The sequence below is a fragment of the Scyliorhinus canicula genome, chromosome 15 (assembly GCF_902713615.1).
Source record: "Scyliorhinus canicula chromosome 15, sScyCan1.1, whole genome shotgun sequence".
Lineage (NCBI taxonomy): Eukaryota > Metazoa > Chordata > Chondrichthyes > Carcharhiniformes > Scyliorhinidae > Scyliorhinus > Scyliorhinus canicula.
The window spans coordinates 110,940,710-110,953,707 of record NC_052160.1 but is presented as its reverse complement, the minus strand read 5'-3'; the positions used below and the strand labels follow the sequence as shown (position 1 = coordinate 110,953,707).

The 12,998-nt window shown below is 47.7% G+C and overlaps 1 protein-coding gene across 2 annotated transcripts in view; it reads left to right on the top strand.

The window, feature by feature from the left end:
• The window catches only part of itpr3 (inositol 1,4,5-trisphosphate receptor, type 3), a 330,370-nt gene that overhangs the window by 100,693 nt on the left and 216,679 nt on the right, over window positions 1-12,998 (top strand). The gene's annotated exons all lie outside the window — the stretch shown is intronic.

Sequence of the window (12,998 nt, the reverse complement as noted above, 5' to 3'; positions counted from 1 at the left end):
TTGCCCTCTTCTTGCTGGCACCTGTAAATGAGAGAGGAGAGTGTGATTGACTGCATGAGCTGCCACCAATATGGAGGAATGCCCAACCCTTACTTTTCTATGACATGCATGGGTCCTTTCTGGATGGAGGCCACAAGCTCTATCTCGTTTCTCCTCCGCCAACAGGGCTGCCTGCTCTTCAAAGTCGGTGAGGCCTTTGAAATATGACTGGCCCCTCCCACCTTCTCCCTCTCTCTTGTGGCTTAACTTTTACTGTGGAAAGAGGGAAGGTGGTGTTGACAGCAATTGGGTTTCATGTATCTTTCTCATGCTTAGTCTTACAAATAACTCACTGGATTGTGTGGCATGTGATTGATCCACTGCAGGTTGTCCACAGTGGTTCTGGGGCAGCATCCTCCAGAGCAATGGGACCAAGCTGATGTAAGGATTTGGTTGCTGGTTTGCTCATTGTCTATCCTGCTCCCAGACAGCCTGTGTGCTCTCTGTGTGGAAGGGTCAGAGCTCCACAGTTGCCTGCCCACCCTCAGTGTAGATGGACTGCAGTGGAAATATGGAACCTCATTATCAAATTACCACTGAGGTACATGGTCACTCTGCCATTCAGTGAGTTGAGTTGAACAGTTGAGACCTCACTTAATCTGGCAGAGCTGATGAGATCATTCATCTGCTTCTTTCACTGCCGGACAGTCTCCTGGTGCACACCTTGAGCACTGACTGACTGGCTTGCTCTCATGCCAAGTCTGCCTCCCTGCTTGGCCTCCTCCTCCCATCCTGTGGACAGACGACATCGCTTCTGGCCTCCACTTTGCCGAGCAGAATGCTCATGGAAGCACCATTGAATTTGGGTGCTGGAGATCCTTGACCATCATTTGGCCATCTTCTCCCTCAACATTGGATTGAATACTGTCCGGACGCTTTTTAGAATGATGCCCGGATATGGCCGGGGCGGGGGAGGCGCACCATCAGCCTGTCCTGCCGTGTGATACATTGTGAAATCCCTGACTGCATAGTTAATGGGACTAGGGTCACGCAATGCAGCACAAATTTACAGTGGCCTCCATGGGGGGGGGGGAAAAGCTCCTGTTCCTGCCCCTGCCATGGAGCCCAGTCCCAGAATGGAAAGTTCTGCCACTGTAAGTTACTTTGCAAGGACATAATGCCAGCCACTATGGAAAGTGTGGCAATCCAGGAGAGATCAGTGGCTACAAGCCTCCAAGTAGAGTATCTAAAAATGGCTATGTCCTCTAGAATGCAGCTACAACTGCTACTGTTGGTGTTTCAAATAGCATGATTCAGAACTGGCAAGGCTTAATTAGGACTATTAGTTCTGCCTTCTCACTAACCATTAAACAGCAGAGCCAACACCCAGAATCAGTTGTCTATTAAATATGATAACTGTAAGTGTTGCTGTCTCTCACAAAGTCACCTCAGGGGTTTCATGCTTGTTGTCCCCTCTAATGACAGCACAAAAGGAAGCCATGCCCGCATGACCCTGAAAGTGCAACTAAAAATGGTCATTTCACAACACCAGCCTCATGAGGATGTGCATCAATCACCTCAGTCCTTAAAGGTTACGTTGAAAAGTCCCAGGTACTCAACTCACACACCCTGACAATTGAGGAATGCCATGTTGGAGTAACAGATTGGTTTTATGAGTAAACAGGAGTGGATTATCTGCCAGTTAAACAAGGGATATAGCAGGCCTGGCAAGAGGCCAGACAGCAATATTTCTCTGGCTGAACAAGCCGAGCATTGTAGATTCATGTAGTACAATAGAAACATGACAGCTTTCTGAGTTGTGAGCATTGACGTGCATAATTAGCTGATTTGCATTGCACTCCAACTGTATATTTCTTGAAGTAAAATAAAAGGTCATGGTATAGGGGGTAACATGTTCGTGTAGATGGAAGACTGGTTAGTTAACAGGGAACATAGAGTTGGCATAAACAGGTCTTTTTCTGGTAGGCCGCACGTGATGAGTAGTATGCCGCAGGGATCAGTGCTGGGGTTTCAACTTTTTACAATTTATAGAAATTACTTGGATGTGGGAACTGAAGGTAAGGTTGCCAAATTTGCTGATGACACAAAGATAGGTAGTAAATTGTGAAAAGGACACACGTACAAGGTGCTCCCGGCCCCCCCCCCCCCCCCCCCCCCCCCCACCCCTTCCCCCCGGGACCCCTGTAATAGGGATATCTCCACAGGGACCCCTGTAACACAGAGAACACTACAGGGACAACCTGTAATAGGGAGACCCACTACAGGGACCCCTATAACAGGGAGACCCCCCCACAGGGACAACATGTAACAGGGAGACCCTCCTCCCCTCACAGGAACAACATATAATAGGGAGAGCCCCCCACAGGCATTCCTGTAATAGGGACACCCCCCACAGGAACAATATGTAATAGGGAAATAGGGAACCTTCGACCGGCACCCCTGTAATAGGGAGAACCCCCCCTCCACAGGGACTCCTGTAATAGGGAGAACCCCCATAGTGACAACCTAAAATAGGGAGACCCCCCCCCCCACCAACCCCCACAGAGACCCCTGTAATAGGGACACCCCCCCATAGGAACAACCTGTAATAGGGACACCTGCCACAGCGAAACCCTGTAATAAGGAGATCTGCCACAGGGTCCCCTGTAATAGGTGACCCCCCCACACGGATCCCCTGTCTAAAGGGACCCCCCCCACACACACACAGCCCCCCCCCCCCCCACAGAAAAATACCCCTGTCATAAGTTACAGAGCAGTCCAGACAGGGGCAGTGAGGTGAATTACAACTGCAGCACCATGTGTCTATTCTTGGAAGGAGAGCAGCTGTGATCTGCGTCTGGTTCCCACAGATCCATTAGCTGCAAGCCATTCATGGCTTTCTAGTAGTGATCTGTGATTGACAGCTACTACAAACCATCTGTTGCTTTCTATTCATTCATCTCCCTTCGCGGTTCAGCGACCCTAGTGATGAAACCCCAATGTTTCTAAACATTGACCACATTCACATCATCACCTACCATGTCTTCTAGGTGTGTGCAAGGCCAGCGACAAAGAAAATAGCAAATATCCGGTCAACCAAATCCACCAGTTCCCAGTCATTTGTGAAGGGGCATGTTTAAGTCAGGCACCGTCTCTGACTGTCAGGTTTTCCAGAGGGGACCATGTGAGGCTGGATATCATCTCCGAAACGGCTTGATATACGGTGGGAGAGGTGGTTCACCATTGGTCAGTGGCGGGATCTTCCAGTCCCGCTGCTGTCAGCGGGTGTTGCCGTTGGTCACACCCTTCCCCAGTTACGATGTGGGGCTTGGGTTCATTGACTGCACGGTGGTACAGTGATTAGCACTGCTGCCTCAGAGTTCCAGGGATCCGGGTTCAATTCCGACCTTGGGTGACTGTGTGGAGTTTGCATGTTCTCCCTGTGTCTGCGTGGTATTCTTCCGGGTGCTCCAGTTTTCTCCCACATTCCAAAGATGTGCAGGTTAGATGGATTGGCCATGCTTAATGCCCAATGGTTAGGTGGGGTAATGAGGATGGGGTGGGTGCGTGGGCCTGGGTAGACTGCTCGTCAGAGTGTCAGTGCAGACTTTTGTGTTGAAGTTTCAGCACAACATCTCCCGTTTTCATTTCACTTTGTTTACTGTCACATCACTGTTGGAAAATGGACAGTTTTGTGGCTGTAAATCCAGGACCAAATCGCATAAGGGGCACAATTACCTCATCAATGCCCAAGGCAGGAAGAAGCCGCTCATTCTGGCAGCCGTGCCCCTGCACTGTCCTGTTGTCTGCTGTAAAAGGGAGTCTTAATGATCATTTTGATCACCAAATATGAAGCTTCCTTTTCAAAACCTCAGTGAATGTGCACTGAAGCAGCAAACCTTGGCATGGTGTGTTATCGGAGTCAGCTATTGATTGCTGAACTGAATCTTCAGGGCCCTATCTGGTTGGTAACTATGTAACTGCTTCGTTATTTTTGCTTTAAAATCTGATATTTGCTGCCTATTGAAAATATGAGGGCATGACTTCCTCTCCTTATAGTGTTTTTGAAAAATGCTACAATGATAGTCTATTGAAGTACCATTGCAGTTTCCTTCCTTGGTAGCCTTTGATTCCTTCTTGATGCTGGAGATCTCATCAGAAAGTTGTATCGACTGGGACCACCACTAGTCTTTTCCACATGGGAGAAGGAAAACTCTACTATTCATGATCAAAATCAATAGCATCCATTCAATTGCTATTACACTCCCAACTTGTCCCAATGCTATTGTCTTGTTCCACAGTCTTTATAGTTTCTTCCCTTTCCCTTCCTATCACAACACTTGTCATTCATCACTGCTCTCTTTGTCCTCCATAATTCCTGCTGCAAATCACTCCCGTCCCCTTCTCAGTCCATAACTATCAACAGCATGAACTTGTATCTATCCTTTGCACCTCAAACTTGGGTCAACTAACGTTTCAAACAAAACATGCAAACTCACAAATTATCGTAGAACAATCTCCTTCATTGTACCGTACCAGATTACCACAAAAATATTAAAACTCCACTATACATGGCATTAAAGGTTCTATTACACAATGTATCAAAACCCTGTTCTACAAAAGGTATCAAAACTTAAGGCTTGGACCTAAATGCCACCCGTTAAGAGGCATGGTAGTCAGTCTTCCCCTTGGTGGTTTCTGATGTCCTCTCTGATTCCCAGAGTTAGGGAGCTGCTTCTTACTATTGTTGTTCCTGCAGGTTATCGCTCCAGAAGTTCCTATATATCTCCTTAGACACATCTTGCTCATGCTTCCAGTCACGTATTCATAGGCAGCACGGTAGCACAAGTGGATAGCACTGTGGTTTCACAGCGCCAGGGTCCCAGGTTCGATTCCCCGCTGGGTCACTGTCTGTGCGGACTCTGCACGTTCTACCCATGTCTGCGTGGGTTTCCTCCAGGTGCTCCAGTTTCCTCCCACAATCCAAAGACGTGCAGGTTAGGTGGATTGGCCATGCTAAATTACCCTTAGTGTCCAAAAAGGTTGAGGGCTTAAGTGGGTCGGCGCAGACTCGATGGGCCGAATGGCCTCCTTCTGCACTGTATGTTCTAATCAATCACTGTTCTTTGGTCATGAATGCTCAGGGAGTTGTGCCTCTCTCAGGGGTTGTTTTTCTCTCATGAGCAGGACACAGCGGTCTGTGTTAATCATTGTCTAATAAAGGCATAGGAACAGCCACTGTCCAATCAGCTTCTGTGCTTGTTCCCCACTGCAGACACCCTCGGCCTTTCTGCTCCCACAGTCATTAGCCTGATGCAGAGTTAGTTCTTTTAACCATCAGGCTTTGCTGGCCTCTTCACTCTGCTGGTGTCTTGACGAATACCCATCAGGCTACAGTCCTCCCTTTGATCCATTGAGTGTTAGCGAATAGGATCATAACTATATTCGCCTACTTTCCGAGTTAGCATTCAAGTCCAAACTGTGTCACAATTTCACAGTATCATTTGACCATTCGTTCTCGCTTTCTCACTGATATCAAAATGATCACGATAATCATAACATGCAAAGCAGTTCTGATCCACGAGTGTTTTTGTACATTTGAGCCCTAATTCCAAATATCATCCCACCAGCTAGTTTATTTTATGGTTTCAGTTTCTTTCCTGGTGTCCCGAGCTCGCTGGATAATATCTACAAATGTCCGATGGGTTTCAGTTAATTGCTGTTTAATTCATAGCAGGTTTTCTGGGAGGAATCTGACATCAGTACCTGCCCTGGCTGGAATTTTTAACTTTAGGCAAATGATGATAATATTGAAAAGATGTCCTACACTTGCCCCATTTCAATCCGACATCAGAGCTCTCTCAAAGCTTGCCTCACCGTTGGATATGGACCTTAATCGAATTACTATTACCCATTCAGTTACCACAGTCCATTACCTTCCATTAACTATCATCCTGTTTTATGCCTACCCTTGTGAAAACAATACTGTCCAATACAATATTGTTTTTTCCTTCCAACAATCATGCATTCCATATGCTTTTAGGCTTTAACATGTTTTGTTTGTTCATTTGATCCCTTTGTAAATCTAAATTCTCAAAAGTCATAGCTCAAAATCTTTTTGTCTCCACTAGCACACACAAGCTATGCCCCCATAATGTTCAAATACAGGTTAAAAAGTAGCTGAAATGATATTTAAGCCACCGTAACAAATTGTAGAGGAAACCCTTCCATTGTCTCATTATTGTTCTTGACCAATCTTTCTTAATTCAAGAATAGCGTGATCAGTACTGATTCTGCGTTTTGTTCCTCTTGTAAGGTTTTAACTTCCATTCCATAACCCCAGATAACTACTAATGATTGGAAAATCCAATTATCTATTGGAACTTCTTTTTAAAAAAGTTTAGAGTAATTGTTTTTTTTCTAATTATGGGGCAATTTAGTGTGGCCAATCCACCTAACCAGCACATCTTTGGGTTGTGGGGGTGAAACCCATGCCGAAACAGGGAGAATGTGCAAACTCCACAAGGACAGTGGCCCAGGGCCAGGATTCGAACCTGGATCCTCAGTGCCGTAGTCCCAGTGCTAACCACTGCACCACCATGCTGCCCTTATCTATTGCAACTTCAACAACACTCCCCAGATTTAACACTTAAATACATGGCCATTTGTCTCCCTCCTTCAACACCACATTTTCTTCAGCTACTTGTTCACAGTGGCTTTAGTCTTCCCAGTCTGAACAAATTTTTGATCACCCATGACAAAGTCAAGAAGACAGTCTGACAAATTTAGGATGATATGCGATAGAATTATGAAAACTATGAATCCCATTGTACAGAGATCTTGACCTGTTTGAAGTATGTTCCTTAATTAGAAATATCCAAAAGCATCATCAGGCCTCTCAATGAATTAATCCAGATTGTAGTTGAGCCTTCACTTTGCAAAATTTAAAATGGAAAGCAGTTTTCTGTTGAGCACAATGGATTCAGGAATTTAGATAAATTTACGTTAACAACCTTACACTCTTCCCATTCACACATCTGTCAGCAGTGTAGCTTTAGTGACATGTGGCTAGTTTCAGGCTTGCAAAAATCGCTGCATTATCTTGCTTCCTTTTTCTGGTGGGCATGCAGCAACTTTATCCCAGCTTTCAGTCTGAAACAAAACATCCAATCTTATTAGCAGCTCATCGTGTTATTGTGTGGTTTTCCAGACTAATACATTGAGGAACCAACTAGAGAACAGGCCATCCGAGACTGGGCATTGTGTAATGAGAAAGAAATAATCAGCAATCTGGTTGTGCGAGGCCCCTTGGGGATGAGCGACCATCATATGATGGAATTCTTTATCAAGGTGGAGACTGACGTAGTTGATTCTGAGACTATGGTCCTGAATCTAAATAAAGGAAACTACAGTGGTATGAGGTGTGAGTTGGCTATGATAGATTGGGGAACGTTACTTAAAAAGATGACGGTGGATAGGCAATGGCAAACATTCAAAGTGTGCATGGGTAAACTGCAACTATTGTTCATTCCTGTGTGTCGTAAAAGTAAAATGGGAAAGGTGGCCAAACAATAGCTTACAAGGGGAATATAAGATAGTATTAGATCCAAGGAAGAGGCATACAAATTGGCCAGGAGGAACAGCAGATCTGAGGATTGGGAGCAGTTTAGAATTTAGCAAAGGAAGTAAAGGGATTGATAAAAAGGAGAAAATAGAGCACGAGGGTAAGCATGTGGGGAACATAAAAACTGACTGTAAAGATTTTAATGGGTATGTGAAGAGAAAAAGATTGTTGAGGCCAAATGTCCCTTACTCAGAAACTGGGGAATTTATAATGGGAACAAAGAAATGGCTGACCAACTAAATAAATACTTTAGTTCTGTCTTCACAAAGGAGGACACAAATAATGCACCGGAAATGTTGGGGAACACGGTATAGTGAGAAGAAGGAACTGAAGGAAATCAGTGGGCGCGATTCAATTGAAAAATTTCTATGTCCGGTTTCAAGCATGTTTGGCGGGGTGTTTCTGGACAGCTACAGTGCCGAGATTGACACTGCTATTCAATGGCACTTTGCCGTTCATTTGGGCCTTGGGAGTTTCTCCTTGTCGAGGCCACACTTAGGCAGTTTTCCTGCACTGTGAAGCTGAGCTCACCAACAGAACTATCTACTTAGAGATTGGGGCATCATTTTGAATGGCTATCATGATCTGTACACCCCCCTCTTTAGGGGCTCCCTTCCACTTTCAGGACCCTTACTCCTTCACCCCCACAACCTTTTTTTCCCTGTCAAACCCCATTCACCACTCCCTTCCATGGGCATGACCCACCAGGTCCCAACCCCTGGCAGTGCCAAATTGGCATCTGGCCACTTTGATACTGCCAGCTTAGGATCCTGGCTGTATCCCTGGCAGCCTGGCAGTGCAAGCTTGGCAGCCTGGTAGTGCCCAAGTGACACTGTCAGGGTGCCAGGTGGGTAGCACCAAGGTTTCTGCGTGTCATGGGGAGTGCCAGGGCACTATCCTGCCCTGTCGCTGACCACCCGGGGGGCCTTAATGGATCACGCCCAGTGAGGGGGTGACTCAGATCACGCTGGGCATAGCAGGTTGGGTGACTTGAGATCGATCCGGCAGGAAGCCCAATTTGGGTCTCTCCTGGGATTCACACATTTCGTCTGGCTTGGAACCGGGCACAACGCAGTGACTGATCAAATCCAGTATTCGGAGGGAAATGGTTTGGGGTAAATTGATTGGATTAAAAGTGACAGATCCCCAGGGCCTGATAATCTACATCCCAGAGTAATTAAGGAAGTGGCCCTAGAAATAGTGGATGCATTGGTGGTCATCTTCCAGGATTCTATAGACTCTGGAACAGATCCTACAGATTGAAGGGTAGCTAATGTGACTCCACTGTTTAGAAAGGGAGGGAGAAGGAAAACAGGGACCTATAGAACAGTAAGCCTGATATCGGTAGTTGGGAAATGCTCTAGTTAATGCTATAAGATTTAATAGCAGAGTACTTGGAAAACAGTGGCAGAATCGGACAGAGTCAGCATGGGTTTATGAAAGGGAAATCATGCTTGACACATCTACAAGAATTCTTTGAGAATGTAATAAGTAGAGTTGACGAGGGGAGGCCAATGGATGTTTATTTGGACTTTCAGAAGCTTTTGATAAAGTCCCATGTAAGAGACTAGTGTGTGAAATTAAAGTGCATGGGTTTGGGGGTAGTGCATTGAGATGGATAGAAAAGTTTGACAGAGTCATGCAGACTCGAAACATTAGCTCCCTTCTCTCTCCACAGATGTTGTCAGACCTGCTGGGATCATCCAGTATCTTCTGTTTTTGTTGGATAGAAAACTGATTGGTAGACAGGAAACAAAGAGTAGGAATAAATGGATCTTTTTCCAAATGGCAGGCAGTGACTAGTGGGATACCGCAGGGATCAGTGCTGGGACTCCAGCTATTCACAATATATATTTATGATTTAGACGAGGGAACTAAATGTTGTCTCCAAATTTGCAGATGACACAAATCTGGGTGAGAGGATGAGCTGCGAGGAGGATGCAAAGATGCTTTCGTGTGATGTGGACAAGTTTAGTGAATGGGCAAATACATGGTAGATGCAGTATAATGTGGATGAATGTGAGGTTATCCAGTTTGGTAGCAAAAACAGGAAGGCAGATTATTATCTAAATGGCTGTAGTTTGAAGGAGGGGAATGTGCAATGAGACCTGGGTTTCCTCATACACCAGTCACTGAAAGTAAGCATGCAGGTGCGGCAGGCGATAAAGAAGGCAAATGGTATGTTGGCCTCCATAGTGAGAGTATTCGAGCAAAAGATTAGGAATGTATTGCTGCAACTAAACAGGGTCTTGGTGAGATCACACCTGAAATATTGGGCTGGATTCTCCCCTACCCGGCGTGACGGAGGGTGCCGGCGTAGGGGAGTGGCGCCAACCACTCAGGGGTCGCGCCTCCCCAAAGGTGGGGAATTCTCCCCACCTTTGGGGGCCAGCCCCGCGCCGGAGCAGTTTGCACCAGAAGACTGGCGCAAACACCCGGCGCAGTCGGAAGCGGGGCTGGCCGAAAGGCTTTCGGCGGTCGGCGCATGCGCCGGCAGTGACGTCAGAGGCAGCTGGCCGCTGACGTCACTGCCGGCGCATGCGCGATGCGGGGTTCTCCTCCGCGTCCGCCATGGCGGAGGCCGTGGAGGCGCGGAAGGAGAAAGAGTGCCGCCACGGCACTGCCCCGCGGAGTGAGCGGGGGGCCCCGATCGCGGGCCAGGCCTCCGTGGGGGCACCCCCCCGGGTCCGATCGCCCCCCGCCCCCCCCAGGACCCCGGGGGCCTGCTCGCGCCGCTGAGCCCGCCGTTCCAGAGGTGGTTTAAACCTCGGCGGCGGGAGAAGGCCTCCCAGTGGCGGGACTTCGGCCCATCCGGGCCGGAGATTTGAGGTAAGTTTAAAAAAAATGAAATCCCGCCGGCGCCAGCTGTTTTCACAGGCTGCCGGCGGGATTTGCACAACGCCGGTTTATGACCGGCGGGAGAATTCAAAAACCTGCGGGAGCGGAAATAACGCCGCTTCCCGCCAATTCTCCGACCCTGCGTGGGGTCGGAGAATTTCGCCCATTGTGTGCAGCTTTGGTCTCCTTAGCTAAGAAAGGATCTTCTTGCTATTGAGGGGGTGCAGCAAAGGTTTATCAGACCGATTCTTGGGAAGATGGGACTGATATACGAGGGGGGAGTGAGTTGCTTAGGATTATGTATGCTGGAGTTTATAAGAATGAGGGGTGATCCCATAGAATCCAATAAGATTCTAACAGGACTAGACAGCGTAGATACAGGAATGATTTTCCTGGTAGCGGGGGAGTCCAGAACCAGGGGTCCGAGGCTAAGGATAGGGGGATAAACCATTTAGCATTGAGATGAGGAGAAATTTCCTCACCCAGAGGAATTCACTACCAGAGAAAGCAGTTGAGGCTGAAACATGTATGTTTCCAAGAATGATTTAGATATAGCTCTTGGTGCTAAAGGGATGGACATGGAGGGAAAACAGGAATAGGTTGCTGAGTTGTACGATCAGCCATGATCATAATGAATGGTGGAGGAGGCTAGAAGAGTTGAATAACCTACCCCTCCTATTTTCTATGAATCTACGTTGAAGTTGTATGAGTTACACTAAGGGCGCGATTCTCCGCAACCACGATGGGTGGGAGAATAGCGGGAGGTTCGCTCCCGCACCTCCCACTATTCTCCCACCCCCCCCAAAATGGCGTGTCCGGTTTTGCGATTCTCCGGCCGGGATGGGCCGAGCGGCCTGCCGTTCCCGACGGCGGCAACCACACCTGGTCGCTGCCGTCGTGAACATGGCGCGCCAGGTAAGTGTGGGGCCTGTGGGGGGCGGATCGGGGATCAAGCACCACGACCGTACTCGAGAGGGGACGGGCCTGCGATCAGTGCCCACCGATCGTCGGGCCGGCGTCTCAAGGGGACGCACTCTTTCCCCTCTGCCGCCCCGCAAGATCAAGCCTCCACGTCTTGCGGGGCGGCGGAGGGTAAAAACGGCAACCGCGCATGCGCGGGTTTGAGCTGTCCAACCCGCGCATGCGTGGCTGATGTCATTAGGCGCTGCCGCGGCGTCATTCTTGGTGCGCCGGGCCTTGAAGCCAGGGACAAGATCCAGCGGCCGAGTTTCCCGGTACGGCCCTCCTATCCCCCCGGGGAGGGGAGAATAGGGGGCCGTTAGAGGCGTCCGACGCCGTCGCGAACCTCTCCAGGTTTCACGACGGCGTCGGGCCTTGCGGAGAATTCCGCCCTAAGTTACTGGGAGGAAATTGGAGGCCCGGAGGAAACTCCACACAGTCACCCTCGGTCAGAATTGAACCCAGGTCCCTGGTGCTGTGAGGCGGCAGTCCTAACCACTCTGCCACCGTGTCGCCCACTTCATGACGCTTTTGGTATTTCTAATTAAGAATCATGTTTAGCTCACAGGGCTAATCGCTGGCTTTGAAAGCAGACCAAGACAAGCCAGCAGCACGGTTCGATTCCCGTAACAGCCTCCCCGAACAGGCGCCGGAATGTGGCGACTAGGGGCTTTTCACAGTAACTTCATTTGAAGCCTACTCGTGACAATAAGCGATTTTCATTTCATTCATCTGAACATGTCCAGACCTATGTACAATGGGATTTACAGGCAGGCTTTGGCTTTATGATATTCAAGTTATGATGAATGGCACTTGCAACATTTATAATTTTGCACCTGATTTTGGTTTCACACTGCCAGTTTTAATGTTGTGGTGTTCTGCATTGCCCACCTTTTATGCTTTTGTTTTGCTGACCCCGAACAAGCTCGTGGAAAATGAGAAAGCTTCCTCCGATTTTCTGGTAACAATGTGGCCTACAGTGCCATGTATGGTGACAGAGACGCCAGAATGTGAGATGGACAAGGGGGAATGGAATAGTATCTGCTTTGGTTTTGTGATCCCAGTTTAGACATACACTTGGACAAAGAGCACAGTACATATTTTAACACTATGCTAGGCTCATCTCCTAGCGTATCCATGTGGTTTAATCTACCGTGAATTGTTGGTTGAGAAATACCTCCAGACAAATGGCTTACCATCACCTGGGAGCACCAAGCTGATACACAAAAAATCCTTAAGGACTGGATATTAGCATGTGTTCATGAACCAGTTACCCATTTTTACCAATGTACCTATGGGAAAATCAGTTCTGACTTGTGACGTTTCGACTTACAATGAGGTTTTCAGGAACCAATTATGTTGTAAGTCCAAGGACTGCCTGTATATCATTCATAGTTCTATTGCCTACTATACGTTTTGTACCTTTTGATGTTTCAAAGATTTTACATTCATGTTTTACGCTTCAGTACAGGTTTTTCTTGGACCTATGTCAAATGACACCATTATGATTTAAATGGGCACTTAGTTACTGCACTTTTACACAATGCTAGAATCGTCACAGTCTTAAAATCTTGTGCGCAGGATAACGTAATTTTTT